The 22,083-nt window shown below is 59.2% G+C and overlaps 1 long non-coding RNA gene across 1 annotated transcript; it reads left to right on the top strand.

Moving 5' to 3' along the window:
- Positions 1–570: 570 nt before the first annotated feature.
- On the top strand, positions 571–20,411 carry LOC309850439. The gene is made up of 3 exons (XR_014304236.1): positions 571–838; positions 10,821–10,909; positions 20,319–20,411. It is a non-coding gene; the product is annotated as an uncharacterized lncRNA (long non-coding RNA).
- Positions 20,412–22,083: the final 1,672 nt, after the last annotated feature.

Genomic DNA, 22,083 nt, shown 5'->3' with positions numbered 1-22,083 from the left:
TTAACTTATTTATTTGACAGAGAGAGAGAGGGATGACAAGTAGGCAGAGAGGCAGGCAGAGAGACAGAGGGGAAAGCAGGCTCCCTGCTTCCGAGCAGAGAGCCCGAGCAGAGAGCCTGATGCAGGACTTGATCCCAGGACCCTGAGATCATGACCTGATCTGAAGGCAGAGGCTTAACCCTCTGAGCCACTCAGGCGTCCCAGACATTTTGTGTTTCTATGGAACACAGAATTTCTATGGACACAAAGAGGCGGGACAACAGCAGCAGCCCTTCCTCCCCACGCTGCTGGAAGTGCAGGGGTGTCCACACCCGCTAGGGGCATCAGAGGGCCGGCCCGGAAGTGCCTTAAGTATCCAGGCCAGCCGGCCGCATGGGATGGGCGCAGCCGGAAGTGCGGGCAGGACGCCGGAAGTGCCGGAAATACGCCGGCAACGTCCGCAGGCGCTCACAGGGAGCGTGGCAAGCTGCGGAGCAGGATGTCCCTGAGGCGCCCGGCCGGCCTGCGCCCAGCCGCCTGCTCCCCCAGGCCGGCTGCCAAGGCGCTGAGAGAGCTCGCCTAAGGACACCCCACGCCTTCCAGCTCAGCCCGTTGAATCACCCCGTGACTCTTTTTCGAGCCCCGCGTTGGTGGGTGTCACGGGCGGCTGCGCACTTCGCCTCCATTGGCGTGGCTGAGGCGGCAGAGCTGGGCTTAGGTCCTGCGGCCTGCGGGATGGACTTGCTCCAGAGTCTGCAGAGCCCACGCCCCCGAGGCCGCGAGAGACGGGAAATGCGTGCGCCCGGTATGCTGACGGCTCTGCGCGGTGCTCCCTGATTCTGAGGAACTGCCGTCCAAGGTGGGTGTGCGCCGGACCTTCCACTGCTCTCACTGGTGTCCAGCTGCATCTCCAGCCCCCATTCAGCCCGGTATCCCGTGGGGTGCGACAGCTGCGTGGGCAACAGGGGCCAAGGACGCCCCCTCTCCACCACTGGGGGAGCTGAAGGAGGGCAGCCCCCGGGGGCTGGGGCTCGGGGTGGGCTGCGTCCAAGCTGGTCCTCTCTCTTTGGGACGCTTCGGGGATTCTCGGGGACTCTGCTGGCAGCACCCTGGCATGGGTGGGTGGTCCTTCCTTCCCAGGTGCCCCTCAGCCCTGGGTTCTTGCTGCGTACTCTGCAGACTCTGATGGGATCCACCGCCACCCATCCCAGAGCTGGCCTCTGTCCAGCAGACGTTCCTGCTTACCCTTTGGTGGTCCCGGGAGGCTTGTGTGCTGTCAGTGGGGTGCACGTGCTGCAGCCGACGTGGTCAAGGCTCGCTCAGTCCATGTCAGTCTGGAAGGCTGCCTTGGGCTTATGACCAGGGAGGTTTTCTCTCTTTCCCTGGGGGGAGGAGAGGGAAGGCACCACAGAACTCCGGACAGCCCCAATGAGTCTGCAGCAGGGGAGGGGTTCCTCCACATGCCCCCTCTGTCTCCCTTTATCCCAGGCACCACCTCAGCTGCTGGAGGCACTGGGCCAGTGGGACACGGGGGGCAGGGGGTTGTGTTTGGATCCAGGAGTCACCAAGGGCTTTGTCCGTGTCCAGTGCCAGTCTGTGGTTGCTGCGCCTAGCATCTTCACTTACCATGCCAGGATCCCACTGACTCTTGACCCAACTGCACTCTGTGTGTTCTAGAAACATTGTAACGGTTTCTCCTGAGCAGTGTTGTGCACTGGGACCAAGGGCAGCCCTGGCATTGGGCCTCTGCAGGGAATGTTAGGTTCCTTTTCCAGGGTGGTCTCCAGGCGGGCTGGCTCTCCTGAGCTCTGGAAGCACAGAGGGACGGAGTCTGTTCTGGCCTCGTGGCTGGTCGGCGGGTCAATAGGCTCCTTAGTGGTTTGGCAGCCAAGATCTGAGACCATGGGATTAAGAGATACTGTTGAATCGAGAATTTTTACTTCTGACTCTTCCTTCCCTTTGGCTTTGGATGCCTGTGTCACTGGCAAGAAGGACACTGGTTTAGTCTTCAACCCTGTCCTGCCCTCGGCCAATGCAGCCCTGAAGGGCCCGAGATTTTCCTCACTGTAGCCCGCCGGATTCAAGCAGGGCTTTGAGCTGCTGTGGGTGAGGAACTGAGGTGGTCTTGCCAGCCTCTGCCTGCCTCCCGTTGCATGGTTCCTCCTAACCAAAGGAACTTAGTAAGTGCTTACTGTGTGTAAGTCCTGCTTTAGGAGCTCAGACGAGACATGGGGGAGAGGACCTGGCGTCAGGTGTGGGCAGTCCACAGACCTGTGGCTTAAAAGACAGCACTTCATGTTCTTGCAGTTCTGGAGGCTGGCCATCAGAGGTCAGGGGCCAGCGAGGTCCATGCAGATGGCCGCCTTCTTGCTGGGGCCCCAAGTGGCCATTCCTGCCGTGTGTGGTGGGTAGAGGGAGTGGGGAGAGGGAGCTCCCCGGAGTCCCTTCTCACGAGGACACCAGCCATAGTGGCTCAGGGCTCCACCCTCATGACCTCTGTTAATCTGAGTCCCCTCCTCCAGTCGCTCAGGGGGATTTGGGTTTCAACATATGAGTCTGGGGGTAAGGGGGGACAGAAGTCAGCCCTTGGCAGGTACCTGAGACAGACCAGTGTGAATTTTGATGAAGGGGTACTGTGAGGCCTCAGAGCTCAGGGGAGAGCAGAGAAGGCTTCCAGGAGGAGGTGATCCAGAGCGGAGCTCTGAAGGAAGAGTGGCATGTGTGCAAATGTGCGTGTGTGTGTGTGTGAGAGAGAAGGGGGGTGTTAACAATCTGCTGTTTTCCAATTCGTGTGTTTTCTTAAGTCATTCCCTGAACGTTCCCCGTGGTTTGCTCTACACAGAACTTGGAGACACTGATGTGGGGCCCGGGGATGATCCGGAAGCTCACATGTGCAGTTTCCCAAATTACAGGCTGTAATGTTTGCTCTAACCTCATCAGCCAACTGCTAGACACTCCCAGTATTTGATTACAGCTGCTGGCCCCTAAAACAATCAATTGCAAGTGGGTCCCCGGGCCACCAAGTAGGCCACGTCTGGCTTAGGTCAGGTAAACATTGAATTACTGCTGGAGTGGGCCTGCGGAGTAGTGATGGGTTAATACCTACAGTAGTATGAAGTTGGCTCGGATTGCATTTTAAGTCGCTTTGCATCTATCTCTCCCGGGGCGGTTTCTCCTCTCCCAGTCGGACCTTTACTTTGTTCCTCCCCTCCTCCTTCCAACATTCCCAGTTGAAGCGCACAGGGCTTCTGACCTACCTGTGGGTCCGGGTGTGGTGGCTGGGCCTGAGCTCTTCAGGGGCCTCCTCCAGGCCGATGGGGTGGGCGGTGGCCAGGCCAGCTGAGGTCGGGCTCCCCACAGTCACCCGTCTACTCACTGCCTCCTGGGAGCCCTCTGTCTCCACCCACATTCTAGCTTCCAGATGTGGGTGGCCCCACTCCGGCGCAGGGGTGTGTGCAGACTGGTGTGAGGAGCCTCACATGCATTCGTTACCCGAAAAGAGTCCAGAACATCCCAGGCTCAGGGCCAACTGCTCAGGGCCCTTGCTCAGGCAAGGGAGGACACGGTGGCCAGGGGCTTGGGAAACTGTTTCTCATACTTAGGGTTTCCTTGTTTTTGAAGTTTTGGACTTAAATGCCTGGGCTTGGGACCAGAATGTGCTGGGGACCTTTGGGTGGAGGGGCCGGGCTCACCGGGATGGGCAGGTGCCTTTGGAGTCGCCCCGCGGTTAAACCTCTCGCTCCCCTGGCTGTGGCACAAGCCGCAATTTAGAAAGACTGCTGTCCAGCCGTTTCACTCTAAATAGTAAAACAATAAGTAAGCCTCGAAGAGGCAGCGATCATTTGCTGAGCAAGAATATTCTGAGTCGTTCTGATGTGCGAGGCTCTGGGCCAGCCAGGGTGGGAGTCAGAGATGAACAACAGGCAGGACCCAAGGCCTGCGTTGTCTGGAAAGTCACATGTGGGAAATAGTCATCTTTATTTCTCCCCCCGTGAAAATGGGCGTAGAGTGAGAAATACTCCAATAAATGGCAAAAATGATGCTTCTGTCTTAGTTATCTCTGTAATTCAGCACGTCGTTAGGACACATTGAAGTATTATGGGCTTTCTAAGTGTGATTATCTGCTATTGTTATAAACGGATAGCTTCGTGGCATAGGAGAAACCGTGTTTTTGTTTTTGTTTCCCATGATGGCTATTAGCAACATAGTAAATGTCTTGGTCGTTCAAACCCGTGGCCTACCCAGCGTGGGCCCTGGACACGCACCCATGCTGCAGGGGCCTCGGAGGGCGGATTAATCATCGCTCAGCAGGTGGACTGGGGGTCTCCCAGCAGGCTGGCAGTGGAGCCAGGATGGTGACCCTGATTTCCTCTCCCTGAGGTCTTCCCTGTGATGTCACTTGCCTTCCTGCAGATAGGTGGGGGCTGTAACGGTGGCCACCTCCCAGGGGTTCTCTGGCTTAGACGAGGTCACATGTGGAAAAGCACTTACAGCGGTGTCTGGGCCAGCATGCGAGCTCCGCGGCTGCGAGCCATCCGTACCTCCTGTGCATCTCATTCTCCACAAATCCTCTTCAGCCTGCCTTGGGCAGGTGCTTTCCCTCACATCTTGGGTTTTAGACTTTGTGCATTCACGAGCAACTCTGTCCTCTCTTAAATTTCCCTTGGACACATTCATGGTTGGGGGGTACTCGGATAAGCTGGTACTTTCTTGCATACTTTACTATGCAGCTGTTCTTGACCTCGTGGAGGATCTGTCTGCCCCATGTGTCCTCATCTGTCCCTGTGCTAGGTCTGTCCCCTGGGGCCTGAGGTTCCAGCCCCCGGAGGAAGGGTTGTGGGGCATTGGCAGTCAGCTGTCCACAGCTGGCATGGCAGGTCCCTTTCTGAGGGTGTGGGGAATGTGGTTGGTGGCGCTACCAGGGTTTCCCAACACACGGGGTGATGGGTCCCGAGGCCTGAGTGAAGAAATGACAGCTCCCAGTGAACACGGTTCCCGAGCCAGACCTGTTCACGCTGAGACCAGGGAGCAGGTGTCGTGGGGAACCCGTCATGTTGGGAAAGTCATGGTCCCGAGCACAGTCCATGGGGTTTCACTCTCCTGACCATGGATAAGTCATTAAAGCCAATACCAAGGCTGAACTGTGATGAAGCAATTGCTGATTTCTGGGAGAAAATGAATGAACTCTGCACACACTACACCAGCAGAGTGTCTTGCCATGCTTCTGACCTTGCACATAAGAACCGAGAGTTTGAAACCTGTCCTCACCCTGTACTTTTAGGAGAATACCTTAGCACAAGTGTCCAGCTCTGCCTTGGGATACCCCTCTGCGAAGAGTTATCACAGTATTGGGAAGAGCATTCCCATGAGAATCACCAAGGACTCACTGTGCACCAGGCACCGTCACCGGCTTTCCCTGGGACCTCGAGCTGGGATTCCATCCCCCGGGGGTTGGGACGCAGTTTGACGGGAGGTAATTCTGTCTCCTGCCGCAGTGATGGGGAAGTTCTGTGTTGAGTGCAGGCAGCACCGTGGGGTCCAGGAGTAGAAACACGGGTGGAGGGCAGGGGACAAAGGCAGCGCTGTCCCTGGGCAAAGTGTGAGGCTTGGTGCTGCTTGGGGGGGCCTCACTCTGGCCTGAACTGCGAGTGTGTTTTGGAGACATGTAGGTAAGAGACACGAAGCATTGCCAGGATGGTGAGCATGACGATGGTGACGTGGTGGCCATAGGCCAGCGTGTAGTGGTTGGCTGCTTTATGCATGGTTTACGTGCTTTCCACATATTAATTCGTACTCAGGTACTGTGTTCATCTCCATTTTCAGACCTCAAACTGCAGTATTGGGATACAGGCGGGCTAGGGTGGTGGGGCTGGGGTCCCATCCTGGCCCGTGGCCCCACGGCCTCCCTGCTGGGGCACTCAGCCCCAGAGCCTTTGAGGGACTTGCCAGCCTGAGGGAGGTTAAGCCCAAAACCCCAGAGGAAGGAAATGACGAACCAGAAGCATAATACCCTGAACACCGTTTCCTTCCCAAGAACTCCTCGGGAAGCCCTCGGCGAGCCCTTGCGGGACCCTGGAAGGAGCAGCATGTTTGAGCCATGCTTTGTAGCATATCTGTCCTCAGGTGTTGGACGCTGTCTGAGACACAGCGGTTGCCGTGACTGGGATTGGCGTCCAGAGGGCAGACACTAGGGGTGCCGCTGACCCCGGCCCATGCACCGGGTGGAACCACGCGGAGGCGCACAGCCCAGCTCAGCCCTGGGCCCGAGGCTGGGAAGAGCTGCTCTGGAAAATGGTCTGGCTGTGTTGGACACCGGTGGCTGGGGCGGAGGGGACAGGAAGCCAAAAAGATGCCATGAAGCAAGGGAGGAGCGGTAGTCGGAGTTCTCGTGACGAGCGTCCGTATGTGGAATGGAAAGTCGGGGAGAAGAGTTCCTATTAGGAAGATGGTGAATTTGGTCCCAAGACATCTGTGTTCGACAGGTAGAACAGCCCAGCAGGTGTATGAGAATGAGGACAAAGGGACAGGTGGGGAGACACATTGGTGCTGTGAAGGCAGATTTCTAGTCCTCTTCTGGGAAGCAGTAATTGTGATCAGTGTTTGTGGCCCAGAGAGAAGACTAAAGACCGGGAATTCACCAATGGCTCCCTGGGCCGAGGTGGGACTCAGGGAGAGCCTGGAGCCCATCTCCAAATCCCAGCTGCACAGCTCATGACCTGTGAGCTCATTGCTCAGGGGACCCTGGCATTCTTGGGGGGCTTGACGGGAACCCCGCTCCCTGCCCAGGGTTCCCTGGATTTTTGGGGGGATTGATGGGAACCCCGCTCACTGCTCTGGGGGGCTGGGGAGGTTGGTCTTGGCTGGGGGCTAGCAGCCCCCCACTGGTGGATGCAGCCACAGCTCTGCTATTTTTAAGCGTCTGCCTCGCTCCGGTGGAGGCTGCCGGCGCCTGATGCTGAATCACGATCCAGCTTGCTAAGTGCGGCGGAGCCCATGGCCTGCCAAGTACCGGACAGGCATCTGGCTCTGCGTGGCGGGTTCCGGAGGTAGCCGGGGTTGGGGAGGGCGACACGACCCTGTGACGGGGGCCAGGCAGGCCCAGTGCGGCTGTGGTTCTTGTACGCACCCCTGGGTGTATAGACTGACAGCAGCATCTCTGCGAGTTACCGGATTGTGGCTGGCTGTGAGATGAGGACTGTGTGCATCAAACCCGGGTAACTTTGCCATCAGTGCTGCTTTCATTCCTTCTCCTAGAGCAGAAGGCACCGACGCGCGGCCATCAGAAGGCTGCCTTGCGCACGGGAGTCAGATGGAGGAGGTTGCGCGTCTTTGTCTGGGGTCCTTCTGCATTTCTGAGACAGGAAATTTAAGCAAGTCTCCTGCAGGGGAGTCTCTCCCAAGGTAGGCCTGCCTCACTTGTGCTCTCCCTCCCCGAGCACCTGTAGGTCACAGCCGGCCTTGTGTACCTCCTGTGGGGAGGTCTTCCTGCTAGAGCCCCTGGAGGGCTCACCTCCTGGGAGAGCAGGGCCATCGTTAGGCCTGCGCGTGAGTGAGGGTTTGAAGGAGTAAGCTTCCCAGTCCCGTGCTCACCTCCAGAAGGCCTTCTCTGCACCCGTGTGCCTTCTTGCCTCTTCCCCAATGCAGGGGTGATGAAGATCATGGAGCCAGCCAGCACCCTGGCTGGCTCCATACCATGAGGGGTGGCTTTCCCCCGTCGGCTGAAGTGGCCCCTTGGAGGCTCCCAGAAGTTTCTAGAGCCTGAGCTGTCCATTGCAGAGGCAGGGTGGAGTTCCTAGTACTGGGCTGTCATGGCAAGGGGAGCGATGGACAGCATAGGCTGCCTGGCTTCTTGTACCTTCTTCCTGTGGGATGCATGATATTGTGGTGCAGACAAGCATGTCACAGCCCCGGTTGAGACCATGGAGTCCTCCTTAGGGAGCATGATTAGTGCAGGAGGCTTGTGGGCCATCGCCCGGGGCAGGTGTGCCCTGGGCGAGGGTCATGGCGGCGGGCCTTAGGGGCTGTGAGGTTTGGCCCACACATATCTTGGCCCATGGATGTGCCGCTCTCAGGCTTATGAAGCTCCTGGCGTTTCAGAACGGCAAGAGTCACGGGGTGTGAGGACAGGTTCCTCCACAGCGGTCCTCCTCGGCCAGCCCGGGACAGAACCGAGTCTCTTTCCTCACTCCCAGCTCCCTCTTTGACCCGCCGCAGTGTGCTTCCAGCCCCCATGGCTCCGAAATTCTCCTGGGAGGTGTTGCCCTGGGAGGATGTGGGAGTGCCAACCCACGGACACTGTGGAGTCATCTGTTCTCAGTGCCCTTGAGCTCTTTGTGGCCCTTGATGGCTCTTTCTAGAGACTCCCCTCCTGTGGGCACCAGGCATCACTCACCAGTTGTTCCTCCTTCTGGTCCGTCTGTCTGCCCGCACCAGCCAGTGCAGCCAGGTGTCAGTTTCCACCCAGACCTGGGGGTCTTCCTTCCCCATGGAGTTCTCCCTGCACCTGCTCATGGTCTGTGCCTATGGGACCTCGTCTCAGCATCCCAAGTCTCCCTGGGCAGACCTCCGGAGTGTGTGACTTTGGGGTCAACCCTATGTAGACCCTCCTGAGATGACCCAAGGCATCTCTGTAGTGTGTGGATACCGAGCACCCTGTTCTCAGCTTGTGATGAGATGCAGCATCCCAGCATGGATCCCAGGGAGTCCCCCCTCCACAAAGGCACACGCTATTCCTCCTGCCCGACCGAGGACAGATCTCATCCCCTCCTGTAGCACTTGACTGCCCTGCGGTCTTTTTGGATGTGAAGAATGTGCCAGAAGTGACACTGTGTTGTTCAGGGCTGACCCCTGAGGGTCCATCCCATGCTCCCACTTCCCTGCAATCCTGCCCCCATGCTGCTGGGGGGAGGGGCCACCTGTCCTCGGGGAGGACAGACAGCAGGCTCTGCCTGCTGGATGTCTGCCCAGCGTGTAGGAGAGCTCCCGACCCCTGCCGGCCAGCAGAGGGCCGCTGTGCATGTGTCCCTGCACCGTCAATCCACACTCACGGGAGATGACCTGAGCCTTTGGTTCCTAGCCCCCAGATGCTGGAGCCGCATTGGGCGACTGGAACGGGGAGCCACAGCAGGTTTTACAGGGAAGGTGTGCTGCCTTTGACATGGGTTTGTGATAAGTCTATGTACCTGATCTGGCAGGTTGACTGTGTGTCCTGAGGTGAGAGGCAGGGGAAGGGGTGCTGTGAGGGGAGACTGAAGGGGTCGTTGGGGAGCCCCCCTCTGCTGGGGACACAGGCATCACCTAGATCCCGGTCTTCCACTCCGAGGCGGCAGTCTACTGGGGGGTGACCCGTATTTCCCAACCTTGCCGCAGGCCTGCTGTCCCGCCTCTCTGCACACATTTCTGCGCCCGTTGCTGGTGTAGGGTTCAGGCAATGCCCTGCACCCCATCCTCCCGTGGTGGATGTCCAGGTCACCCAGACGGTGGAGATAGAGCCCTGTGGGCACAGGTGGAGGCCAGCACGCTGCCTGGGGACCCTGCAGCCACACCCTAGGGATCCCAGGAAACCCGGGCAGACATTTGCTGGCTGCAGCGGGCCCGCAGTCCCACTCACCTAGAGTGGGGCCCTTAACTCCGTCTTATGGAGGGAGGGGCATCAGACACTTGGGGACCAGCTATGGCACCATCCCGGAGGCACTGAGTTTTTCCACTCCTGGCTTGGCTTCTCTTTCTACCGTGAAAACGCAGTATCTCAGACGGGACTTCCCCTCCCTGAATGCTGGGCCCTGTGGTGGGAGAGTGGCCGTACTGTGGTTGCCTCGGGTGACAGTGATGGTACCACAGGCTCTGGAATGGGGCTTGCTTGTTAGTGCAGCAGAGGCGGGTCGGGCCCCCTGGCCAGAGGGCCAGGACGCAGGGCAGGATGCAGGCCCGGCCGAGACGGAGGGAGCTAGCTGTAAGGCAGAAGGAGGATGGAAGGTGGAATGAGGAGGGCTGGGTGGCCAAAAGTCTGCGGGGCTGGGAGGGAGCCGTCCGGGGAACCCCGGGAGCCCCTGCATTGGGTTGTGTCCCACCTCGTGGCCAGCCGGCCATCAGGGAGGGCTGAGTAAAGGAGTCCCAGAGAAGCCAGAGGAGTCTGCGTAGAGGGCAGCTGGTTGGGGGGGTCCTCGAGGCGGCCTGGCTTGGGTGATCCCCCAGCAGAGTGCGCTGGAGTCCCGAGGGCCCAGCTCTGAGCTGGTTCAGCGCCGTGTGCTTAGGAACTCACTCATTCATGGTTCCTTCAGCCAGCTACCATGTTGTGAGGACCTGCTCTCTGCTGGGCCCGTTTCTCTGCATGGGGCACAGAGGCATGGACAAGACAGATTGTAGCCAGCCCTCAGGAGTTGGAAGTCCAGTACACAGGTGACCCTGGCCTCCTGCCCACACCCTGCATCCGCAGGGGAGGTGGTCTCTCCAATCCTCTCTGCCAGGACGTCTGATGGCACCTTCCTGGCACCACACGCCGCTTTACCTGGTGGCTACGTGCCACGTTTGGCCGGTGGCTTGAACCTCTGTCCCCATTCCCACAAGCTCCTCTCTGTGTCAGCCTTTCTCATCCGTCCTGTGTGGACATGGACCCTCATGTGAGGATGGAGGTGTTCTTAGAGGAAATCCTCCATGTGAGGGATGGGGAGGTCCTGGCCCTTGGAAGCTCTGCTTCTGACACTGGGGCCCCTGGTGTCCTAGCACAGGTGTGACCTTCACAGCCCCAGCAGGGACGGTTCTATCTGCTGCCCCACATCCAGTTCCAAAAATAACATCTGTTAGACTCTCACGGACTTCATCTCTAACTTCTGTCCCCACAGCTCCTTCACGCTCACATTGACAGCATCTCCGTTCCCCAGCGTGGTTGGAAAAATGAGTCAGAGTCTACCACGTCTCCTTCTCAGGGCTGGTAAGTGCTGCAAAGCATACATCCTGTTTTCCTTTTTGTTGTTGAAGAATGTGTGCCAAATTTCCACAAGAGAGGATTCTTGTTATTAGTGAGGAGCTTTTATTAGGAGGGCTTTTTCCTCACTAGCAGAGTGGGAACCAGTAAGAGTGTTTCTGGGGTTGGGCGAAGGCTGGTCAGACGGAGGTCAGGAGGTCTAGTGGACACTTGTCGTTGGAGGTTGTTGCTGGCCAATCAGCACGAGGGGTTTGCCTTCAACCCATCTCAGAGCCATGCTGAGGGGCACAGGCATCTTGGAGCCAAGAACACTGAGCCTCGGACCCGTGGCCAGCTTGGTCACCCTCGCTACACCCCGTCCTCTGCTTCGGGACGTCCAGGTGGGAGGGTGACATCTTCTGGCCTGTCGTAGATCCTTCCTCACATGCTTCCCGCCAGCCCTTCCCAGCCTCTGGCTAACAGCCCCAGCCAGGTGGCCCTTTCCTGAACCCCCCGAGGGCATCTTTCCTCCGGGAGGCCCCGTAGAGCAGCACTGGTGGATGTTTTTATGGGTCATGTTCTGAACGTCACACCCGAGTTAAATCTGTGCTGATTCAATTAGAACACGCAAGCTGAGGGACTTCTTCACGTTCCATGACTGGGTCCTAGGTGAGTGGCTTCTCTCTCTGGACACAGGTGTCCTCACTGCCGTGCTGCTAGCGAACGGCCGGGCCCTCCCTGCTCAGCCTATGTGCCAAGCGGTCTTGCGGCTGGATGGCAGAACTGGAAGCCCATGGCCCTGCACACACGGGAAACTGAGGGCCGGGCGGCGGGGGTGGCACACTGCTCAGAGCCACACAGATAGGCTTCTGTCTGGGGTGGGGGGTGGTCAGGCCAAGGCCCGAGGGGCTTTAGAAGCTGCACCTGAGGAGCTGGCCGGGGCTTGGGCCAGGTGGGGTCCCGGCCTCCAGAAGATGCCACGTCCTGCTGCCCCCAAGCTGGGAATGTGTGACATCCCCTTGCAGGAGGGGCTTCGCCGATGTGACTGGTTCAAGGTTCTCACTGGGGGTGGGGTGATCCTGGATTGTTGGGCCACACACCAGCTCCGTGTGAGGAGCTTCCTACGTGGGGGCAGGTGGGTCTGCCTCAGATGAGGTGAGACAAGGGAAGCAGAGGCATGTGTGTGCACACGTGTATATGTTGCTGTGTGTGGGCTTGTGTGTGGAAGAGACAGACCGGGAGCGAGGGAAGCAGGTAGAGGATTGCAGGCGCTGCTGGAGGTGGAGGAGGGCCCAAGGGGCAAGGGCACAGTTGTGTCTGGACTCCTCGGAGACAAGAGAACACACTTGTCTGGGGAGCACGGCCCCGAATTTAGACCTCGTGACTCCAGAGCTACAAGAGAGCGTGTGGTGACTTTTCCCGGTGGCCGCGGGAAACCCGTTAGAGGCATGAGAGCCTGCCTCTAGTTCAAGAGGGAGACGGGCTGTGAGCAGTGCGTCTCGGTGCTGACCGTGACCTCAGGGTGACGTGGATGGCAGTGGACTGGAAGCCACCATCCACTCTGAGTGTTCAGAAATAGCTTTCCACCGTGCGGTCCCAGTTTCCGTCTCCTGGAATGCAGAGCAGACATCAGAGTTAAACTAATTCCTTCGCTGGCGGACCATCACGGGCTGGCCTCACGAGGTTCTCATCCACGTGGACAGTTTCCATGAGACCGGGGGAATGGTTCTTGTGGGCTGCCCACTCCTGGACGCCCCCAGAGCCTTTGTGTGCTGGTCACCCACTGGCCTCCAGCGCTGGAGGCTCGCCCCAGCCCGTACATGTCCTACACTCCAGGGTGCCTGGTGGGGGTGGGGGTGCATCAGCTGTGCTCAGGGAGCGGTTGCCCCATGGTTTGACCAGGGGATGTGACTGGCCACCAAGGACCTACTTCCCTGAGAAAGGAGGGTCCTCCATTGGGCAAAGACTGTCAGTGATCTTTGCTCATCCAGGTGCTAAGGTCCTGCATCTCAGAGAGCAGCTTGGAAGGATCTAGGGCAGGTGGCGCACCCACCGCATGAGCTTCTACGGTGGCCTAATGGCACGTGTTTCTGCAGTTCAGGACTAGGGACCGTGCACCTGCTGCAGGCCATGCCTGGGGCTTGACAAAGCCACCGGCCTCAGGGAACTCCTTGTTTTGAGAAAAAGCTGATCTTTGCATGGTTTGGGCTGCAGGCCCAGCTCAGACGGGTGTGGAGGATCACAGGCAAGGGAGCGTCGCCATGGATGCGGGAAGGGAGCATCGCCATGGACGCGGGGGTCTCTCAGAGGAGCTGTGTCTCCCACTCGTGCAGGAGAACCAAGGAGGGGCTAGACACTGTGACATTCCAGTGGCTTTGGGGCCATGAGCTGGGGTGCTCCTTTGGGTCTTTCTTGCTGTGTGGACTGAGAATCCCTGGGGATGAGAACTCTGTCTTTTGCTCTTTCTTGCCCCTTGGTCTTGAGGGGATGACCAGCAGGCCGGCAGGACCAGCACCAAGAACGTAGTCTTCCTCTCCGTCCTGCTTCCCCAGGGCTGGGCCCAGGTCCTCATGTCCAGGGCAGGATCTTGCCCTGGCCTGGGGCTCCCCGGTCGGTCCTGGGGATGGCGTGCATGGTGCTGGGGGAGAGGCCTGGCAGCATCTGATTCCTTCGTCCCTCCCTCCGTGCTCGAGGGCTGCATCCCGACCACAAGCCTGGGAAGCTGTTCAGATGGTTTGGATGTGGAGACCGAGGCTTCCTTGGAAGGAAGGGCCGCATCCTCGACCCAGTGAGGCCATGTTCTCTCTGACCTCTGCGCCATCTCGCCCGGACCTGAGCATTCTCCCAGGATCCAGGAGGTGTCCATGGCCCGGTCACTCTGTCTGTTCCTTGATGAGCTCCTGCTTTGAGGGCTGCAGAAGGTTCTGGCCAAGAAGAGGACATCCCCATCAGAAGGACAGCTGCCCCCGGTCTCCCACCTCCTGGGCCTTCCTGGTTGTCTGTCCTTTCTGCTGCCGGAGGAGCTCAGAGCCAGCAAGGCATCAGCTGCTGGGGCGCTGGCTCAGGTCCCAAGAAGGTGGTGTCTCTATGAAGTACGGGACTGTCCTGGCACCTGTCGCATGCAGGGCAAATTCTAGGTCCCTTGTCCAGGCGGTGAAGATGCCTTTCCTCCAGGGCTGGGCTCTTCTGGATATCCCTCTTCCCTGCATCCTGCGTGACGCATGGAGGGCTGGTCAGGCGCTCTGGTGCTGTGCAGTTTGGGACCAAACTCGCGTGCGCTGTTCTCAGCCAGAGCCAACCCCTTCTCCTCCATGTAGGGCCAGCCCGTCTCAGGACCGCGTTGCACAGCGCTTTGCTCGACCCAATGCAAACACGTCTTGTTCCAGTGGTTTGCCTTGCGGCCCATTCCTCACTGGTCAGAACCTTCTCTGAGGATGGCGAGCGTGTCACATCAGATTCTCGCATGCTCCGTCCTGGCACAGGAACGCTCACGGTATCCCTGGGAAGAATGGGTAGCACTCGGCGCCTGCTGGAGGGTTTGAGAGCACGTCTGTGAGGAGCTGCCCTGTCCCAGATAAGCTCAGGACCAGAAGGGGGGCCAGAGGTGCGGGGGATGGGGAGCCTCGGACATTGCTGGCGGTGGCCTGGTGAGGAGCTCCCGACTTAGCAGAGTCACAAGGACTTGTGAGTCCCTGGCTCTGGTCCACACCAGACCTTGAGAAAGCTTTTCTCAGTTGGTCAAGTCCCTGCTGATAGAGTCCACAGCGTGGAAAAGATCAAATTCTGGTGGAGAAGGTGAGCACCAAGAGTGGTACACGTCATGACAGAGGGGAGTGCAGGCCCCTGGGCACAGGCCACGGAGCTGAGGACTGCCATGTGACATAGAGAGGGTGAGAATCTTCAGGGCGACTCCTGAGTAATCAGAGAGGGCTTCCTGGTGGAGGTGACCCTAGCACAGTCTCAAGGACTTCATCATCAGTGGCAGTCGTACAAAGGGAAGAGTGTGTCGTGCACAGTACTGACAGAGGCCGCTGGCATGAAGTCCCCGTCCCGTGTGGTGCAGCATGGTGTGTGGAGAACTCGCACATCGTGCTGCAGTTGGAGCCCGACATGCTTGCTGGAGGGCGGTTCGGAGGGGTTGCTGAAGCACCAGAGGAACATGTTGGGCAGGAGTCAGGGAACATTTAGGGACACATCCACCTACAGAAATCTCGAGGCCTGGTGAGAGCTGACGCCCCTCCCATGCTCCTCACTGAGCAAGCAGGTGGGACCCACCCGGGCCCTGGAGGACAGGCCTCATGTGAGGCTCCCTTCTGTCTTTGGGCCATCCTGAGATCCTGGGGCGCAGAAGGGCAGGTTGGAAAAGGCATGAAACAGGTCAGGCCAGGGAGGCTAGCCCTGTGATTCCTGGGTCCAGCCAGCAAGGTTGCCTTGGGATGTCTACCCTCCCGACTGCTAGAGAGCAGTGTTTGTGGTCCTGGTCCTTGGGCAGGGTCCTGCTTGGTGCCCCACGTCCACCTGCTGTTCCCTTGGGCTCCCAGTCTCATGGACACCAGCATGCACCTGCTCCATCCTCCAGCCAGGCAGCCAGAGCCGACTCAGGGTCTGCTCCACAGCAGGTGTCAGGCCAAGAGGGAGCGTGAGCTCCTGTGCTCCTGCATGGGGATCCGGGCATGGGCGTGTGGGTGGGTCGTGAAGGAAATCGTTCTCGGACATGCCCAGTGCCACGCTGGGAGCCCTGTGCCCTCTTCATGCTGTCTTGGACGTCAGCATTCATCGGCAGTGTAACTGTCGCCCTAGGTGGAGCTCCTTTTTGCAGTACACAACCGGAACAACCACACAGGGTGGCCCTGATGAGGTGCTTGGCCTTGGCAAACTGTCTGACCTCTCGAAGCCTCTCTCTCTTTTGTAAGATGGGAGTACTAAGAACACGCCCTCAGAGTGCTATCGTGACTCCTGTGGGCTCTGGAATAAGCCACTAGTAAGCAGGCGTGGTATCATCGTGGCCACCCTTGTCCTGTTCAGAAAGGTGGGCCAGGCTCGCATGGCCTGAAGTCACACAGCAGCAAAGGGCAGAGTCACATGGGCTCAGACCTCCAGAGTCTGAGGGACTTCGTGCTTCTTCCCCTCAGTTTCTAGGCAGAGGACAGGTGAGGGGGAAAGGGCCACCCTGGAGCTCCGCGGGGAGGGGCTGGCACCGCCGTGGATTGGACCGCAGTCACAGGAAAGGAAAATGAAGTGACATTCCCCAAGCGTGGTCTCTCTTTTTCCAATTCAGCTTTGTCTGTCAACAGCCAGTATCGTCATCCCAGGCCGGGGGGACCCGGGTCTTTAGGAACCTCTATCACCACGACAGAAATCTCAGCCCTGGCAGAGACACTGCTCCAAATCACACTGCACACTCCCACCCCCATCCTGGGCGTGTGACTCTTATTTGAAGAGTTGATTGGGAGGCTTTGCAGCCCCGTGAAGAGATGTTTTGTCCCGCATCCCATTAAGGGTTTACTCAGCTGGCTGGAACAGCAGGAACAGCCACGGGGCAGCCAACCCCGTGACGGGCAGATGGCTCCCGTCACATCGCAGCTTCACGAAGCACCTGCAGTCACCGTGCAGCTGGTGCCACTGTCCAGGGCGATCCGGGTCCCTGTCTGTGTACCGCCTGCATGGCCTGCCCACCCCAGGGCCTTTGCTAACCATCTGCCGGCTCCAGTGCTCCACCCGGCACCCCTGCCTGCATCTCAAGCCCACTGCACTCAGGAGCACCAGGTTCTGAAGTCCTGGCCCCTCCACCTAGTAGGCTATTCTCCACCAGGGCAGCGGTGTCTCCCAACCTGGGCCAGAGTGAGCCAGGGTCGTTCCGCATGACAGGGAGCCAAGCCGGGGCGAATGCAGTGGAAGGACACCACTCAAATCTTACAGAGCCCAGGACAGACTCTCAGCAGGGAGTGTCAGCAGTGTGGTGGCTGGGAAACACATGCTGTGTGGCGGGGTGGACACAGAGTGCATGAGGGGCAGACCCCGCAGACCAGAGTGAGTGAGCTGGGGAGACCCTGCCGACTAGAGCTTATGAGCTGGGGAGACCCCATAGACCAGAGTGTAGAGCTGGGGAGACCCCCCAGACTAGAGCACGAGAGCTGGGGAGACCCCACAGATGAGAGTGCGTTAGCAGGAGACCCCCACAGACCAGGGTTCGTGAGCAGGGGACCCCACAGTCCAGAGCGCCCAAGGCAGGGAGGTGCTGCAGACCAGGGTGCGTGAGGGGGAGACCCCACAGACCAGAGCGCATGAGCCACGGAAATTCCGCAGACCAGAGTGCAGAGTCGGGGAGACCTCGCGGACCAGAGCTTATGAGCCGGAGACCTTACAGACTCGATCATGTGAGCAGTGGACCCACTAGACCAGGGCTCATGAGCAGAGGACTCTGCAGATCAGTACGGGTGAGCCAGGGTCCCTACAGACCAGAGATCGGGAGCCCAGGATACCCCGCACACCAGAGTGCATGAGCGGGAGACCTCACAGACAAGAGCACGAGACTGGGTGAACCTGCAGACCACAGTGCATGAGAAGGGGAATCCCTCAGACCAGAGCGTGTGAGCCCGGAGACCCCGGAGACCAGAGCGCTTGAGCTGGGGACCCCGCAGACGGACTGTTACAGCAGGTGCCTTCCACGCACATGCTGTGTCCCACGTGGGCCCTCCCTGCTGTCCATGGGTCCATTCTACACCCTTAAGTCCACAGCAACCCAAGGGGCAAACGGTTGTTTTTACCAACTACCCCCCCCCCCATTTCACGGGGAGGCTGGGACTCAGCCCCTCAGTACCCACGAGACTCTAACAAGCTGCCCGCTGCCCCTTAAGTGTCCGTGGGGCATCCGGAATCAGTGTCCGGGGGGGCCGTATGTCCATGCGCGAGGCGAGGCCACAGCAGCCACTCAGGCCAGGCTCTGAGGCAGGGTCTGTCTGGCCCTGCACAGCCGCTGTGGCCCCAGTGTCCGTGGTTATGGCTGCGTCCCTCCATCTGTCTCTGTGTCCGTGTGTCCTGTCCTGTGTGTGTGTATCTGGAAAGGACGCTTGTGTCTGGGTTGGGGGATGATCCAGGACCGTCTCATGTTGAGATCCTTCGTTTATTTACATTAGGCAAGACCCGTTAAAGGTATCCGCCACAGGTTTCAGAGTCGCGAACGCAGACGTGCCTCTCTAGCAGCCACTGTTCAGCCCCTTCCGGACCGCGATGTCTGACGCAGTGAGCGCGGTCCTAAGAGTAAAAGCGCCACCACTCACGGGGAACGAGAAATCTTAGAGGAGGCACTTGTGCACGTGAAAGGGGCTGGATGACCCACGGGAAACACTGCGGGCTTGGCTGGCCGCGGCCCGTGGGAGTACCCTGCACTTCAGGCACGGGGGAGTATAGGCTGTCCGTGGCTGGGGGCTAATTGTGCAAGGTTACAGGCCCGGCACGAGGTGTGCTGACCTTCCCACCCCTTCGGCAGGGCGCAGCCCTGGGACTGGCTCAGCGGGCGGGTAGAGTGCACCTGACGTTCAGTTAGGGCTGGGATGAGTCTGGCAAGAGCACGTTCACATACACTGCTGGTCACCACAGCACATGGCAGAGAGAGAGGAGGAGGAGGACCCGGCTGCCCGAGGCAGGTTCCTGAAGGCACGTGCCCCGCAGAAGGGGCCTACAGGCTGAGGGACATAGAGGCTATGGGGAGCCATAGGTTCAGGGGGAGGGACCGCCTGGGAGGAGGCAGGGTGGGGGCAGGGAAGGGCTCAGAAAGGGGAGGAGGAGGAGCAGGTAGGAGGAAGTGGTACCTGGGGCGCTGGGAGCAGAAAGCATGGCAGGAGTGAGCGGAGCGCATGGCCGGGGCTGGGTACGCAGGTGGGGGCGCAAGGTCTGGTCAGCGGGCAGGTTGGTGGCTTTGCGGATAGTCTCCGGCTGTGCTCGCCATCGGGCGTGGCCCAGGGGAAGGACCTTCATGGATGGAACGTGATTTAGGGGGTGTCTGCTCCCTTGGGGAGTGGCAGGGTCCAGGAGACCCTGGGCTCTCCACTCTCCAGCAGGTGCAGGCATGAACACAGAGCAGAGGGAACTGGGCGGCCAGAGGGATGGTATGCGCAGCGCCCCAAGGGAACAGAAAAGAGGAGCCTGACTCGCAGGGGGCAGAGCTGGGCGTCGAACCCAGGGAGACCTGAACCCAAAGCGCCCATCTGCACCCCACACTGCGCCGCCTCCTGGTCATGGAAGGCTGCAGGTGGGAGAGTGGGTTGGTGGGGCCGGCCACCTATGCGGATGCACAGTTCTGCTGGAGGTGGGGTGTCGGTGCCCTGACGGGCCTGCCCCCTTCAGACCCACAGAAGCATAAATGAGCTCAGCTCGCTTTGACGCTGGTCTTGGCTCCCAAAGACCCGTCAGCTCAGGGGAAACTGAGGCAGCGTGACCCTTTGTCCTGCCGTCACAAGGCAGGCTTCCCCGGAGCATGCTCTGGCTGGTGGGGCAGGCAGCGGTCCCCACCTCCTTGGTCGAGCGCCAGAGACCCAGGGAGGCCAGGGCGAGGCTGACTTAGAGTCCTCAGATGCTCTGAGGGCCCCAGGCAGGGCGTGCCCTTCCCGCCCCCCCCATCCTGTTTCTTCGCCCCAGGGAGTGTTTCCCAGCCCATTATCACATGAGTGCTTGGCTGGGTCACCCTTTGTCAGGGCAAACATCAGGCATGGGCTAATGGTCCCCTTAACCATGGCCAGTTGGGTCTTAATGTCTGTTCAATGACACCTGCTATGAAGGCTCCCATAACGGAGCTCTTAATGGCAGACGAGGGGCTGTTAGACCTCGGACACTTAGCCCACAGCCATGGACAGATCCCGGAGGGCAGCCTGCCCCTCCAGAGGGCCGAGGGGAGGGGCTTGGGGAGACACCTAGAGCCCCCCTTGTTCTGCTGGGCCCCTGAGAGTGGGAGACACAGAAGTGGCTCTGGGGGGATGTGGCCAACACCAGAGCCCATCCCGGTTTCCTGTACAGACCACTGACCTGCGCTCAGAATGAACACCAAGCACTCTGTTTCCCGTGTGGGGTTGGGGATAAGAAATACCAGGGACGGGGAGCGGGAGACGGGTCCCTCCGTGCCGGGTCCCTCCCAGCAGCAAGCAGGTCCCTCCCTGCCCTCCTGCCCCAGCCTCAACCTCCACACTCGGGTGCGGGGCAGAGACGGCTTGCGAGGGTGCGTGGGGACGTCACCGGCCGGCACATCCGTTCTCAGACGCTCTCTTTGTCCTCACGCCTCCCCGCTTGTGGTACCGAGGCGCGTCCAGGCAGCTGGTGCCCGCTTGCTCCTGAGGCACCTGTCCCCCTCGGGAGGAGGGGTCTCTAGGTGTGGGGATCGTTGGTCACACACGAGTAACTGGAAGCCTTCCACGATGAACAGAATGTTCCCTGTGCTTGACAGGTGTGTGGTGGGACCAGAGGCCGAAGCGGTTAGCACAGCCGGCCTGCTGGGCTCTCTCAGACGGGAGCACACCCGGGAGTTTGCCAGTGGCCAGGGAGGTACGACGCTCCATGAGGACGGGACGGTGTGTGGAACAAGGGGTCACAGGAGGGCACCCACATCCCATGGACGACAGGACAGGGAGCTCCCGAACGCCCTCTGAGGGGGCGCGCAAAACTGCGGCTGAACACCCAGCATCTTCCTCGAATACAATTAATTCTTTCCATCAGCAGGGAAGTTAAAACATTTTTATATTGAAGTTAACAAGAATATATCACAGTAAAAAAGCAAACATTGCATGGTTCTTTTTTTTTTCTTAGGATTGAATTTTTGAAAGTGAGGTATGTTTTGTGTCTCCCCAGGCCTTGCTGAAATGTCCGTGGCAGTGTCGGCACTCGGGCCCGAAGGACGGGAACGTCAAGGTGAGGGGTCCCTCCGGGAGGTTCTCATCTGGGAGTGAGCTGGGAGCAGACCCCCATTGGAAATAAGTGAGGCGGACGATTCGTGCAGGACGGAAGCCAGGGCTCCGGCTTGGATCCTCCTGGAACGGCCAATGTAGAAGCCCCGTGGAGGGCAGGACAGCTGGGAGGAGCAGAGGGGTCCGCCTGGAAAGACCTCTGAGGCTCAGAGCCCGTGGCACTGGCTGGGACTGCAGACCCCGTGAAGCATCTGGCGTCCGCACCCGCTCACCACGCCACCGTCCTGGGTGCTCACAGCATCAGTAACCACACAGTGCGGCCCCAAGGAGTACTTCCTGCACACCTTGCAGTCTGTGGGCTCACACTGTCCAGAGCACGTTCACCCGTGAGACAGCTGCTGAAGCAAGAGCTGTCTGGAACTAAGTAGAACACGGCTGACAGGTGCCCAGGAGCACGTCCGGAGCCCAAGGCCCCTCCAGCCCGTCACTGTCCCCTTGGTCCCACGTGGTCAGAGGTTCCATTCAGGTGTTTCTGGAGAGAAGGCAAATGAGCAGCGTCTCTCGCGAAACTTTGTCCTTTTACTCAGAAAGGAATGCGCTCACCAAAATTTCTATCTGTGCTCATGGACAGGAACCGGGGCGCGTGGCCCACGTGGCCGCAGGGAGCCTGAGAAGGTGAGCCGTCATCAGGAAGCATGGCCGCCCCAACAAGCTCAGGGTCCTCTCAGGGAACAAGGGGGTATGGTGGACATGTGTTGGCTGACATGGCTGTCCCCACCGTCCTGGGATGTGATGACCATTTTCATTTTCATAATTTGACGGAGGAGGAGATTAAGGGACAGGCAAGCCAGGTCATTTCTTTCCTGAAGACTACCTAATAGATGGGGAACCGTATCTCTGTGAGACCATAGGCAACCTGAGAGCAGGACTGTGTGTTTGTCCTTTGCCCTGTGTAGCTGTGACCCCATCACCAGACAGAATGTCACTTGGACCGATGCCTGATCGAATGCCTCGTTGATGGCCCAGTAAAGTCCCGTGCATGTCTCAGGCTTCCCCGTCCTCCCTCTCAGAGGAAAGAGTTCCAGAAGCCTCCCCACGCCGGCATGCAGTTCCTCTGGGCCCAGGCAGCGTGGGTGTGCCGGGAGGACCAGTTTCGGCCGACTGCCATCCCAGCCACGTGCAGCTGAGCTCACCAGGACCAAACAAGGCCCGAAGTGTCTCAAGGAGTGTTTTTAACAAGTTGTAAATAATATCTCACCAAGTCCCATCGCTGCCTAGAATTGATGCAGCTGGTGAGAAGTAGTCATG

Source organism: Mustela nivalis (genome assembly GCF_964662115.1).
Source record: "Mustela nivalis genome assembly, chromosome: 16".
Lineage (NCBI taxonomy): Eukaryota > Metazoa > Chordata > Mammalia > Carnivora > Mustelidae > Mustela > Mustela nivalis.
Note: the sequence above shows the minus strand (reverse complement) of the source record. Positions and strands in the feature narration are given on the sequence as shown.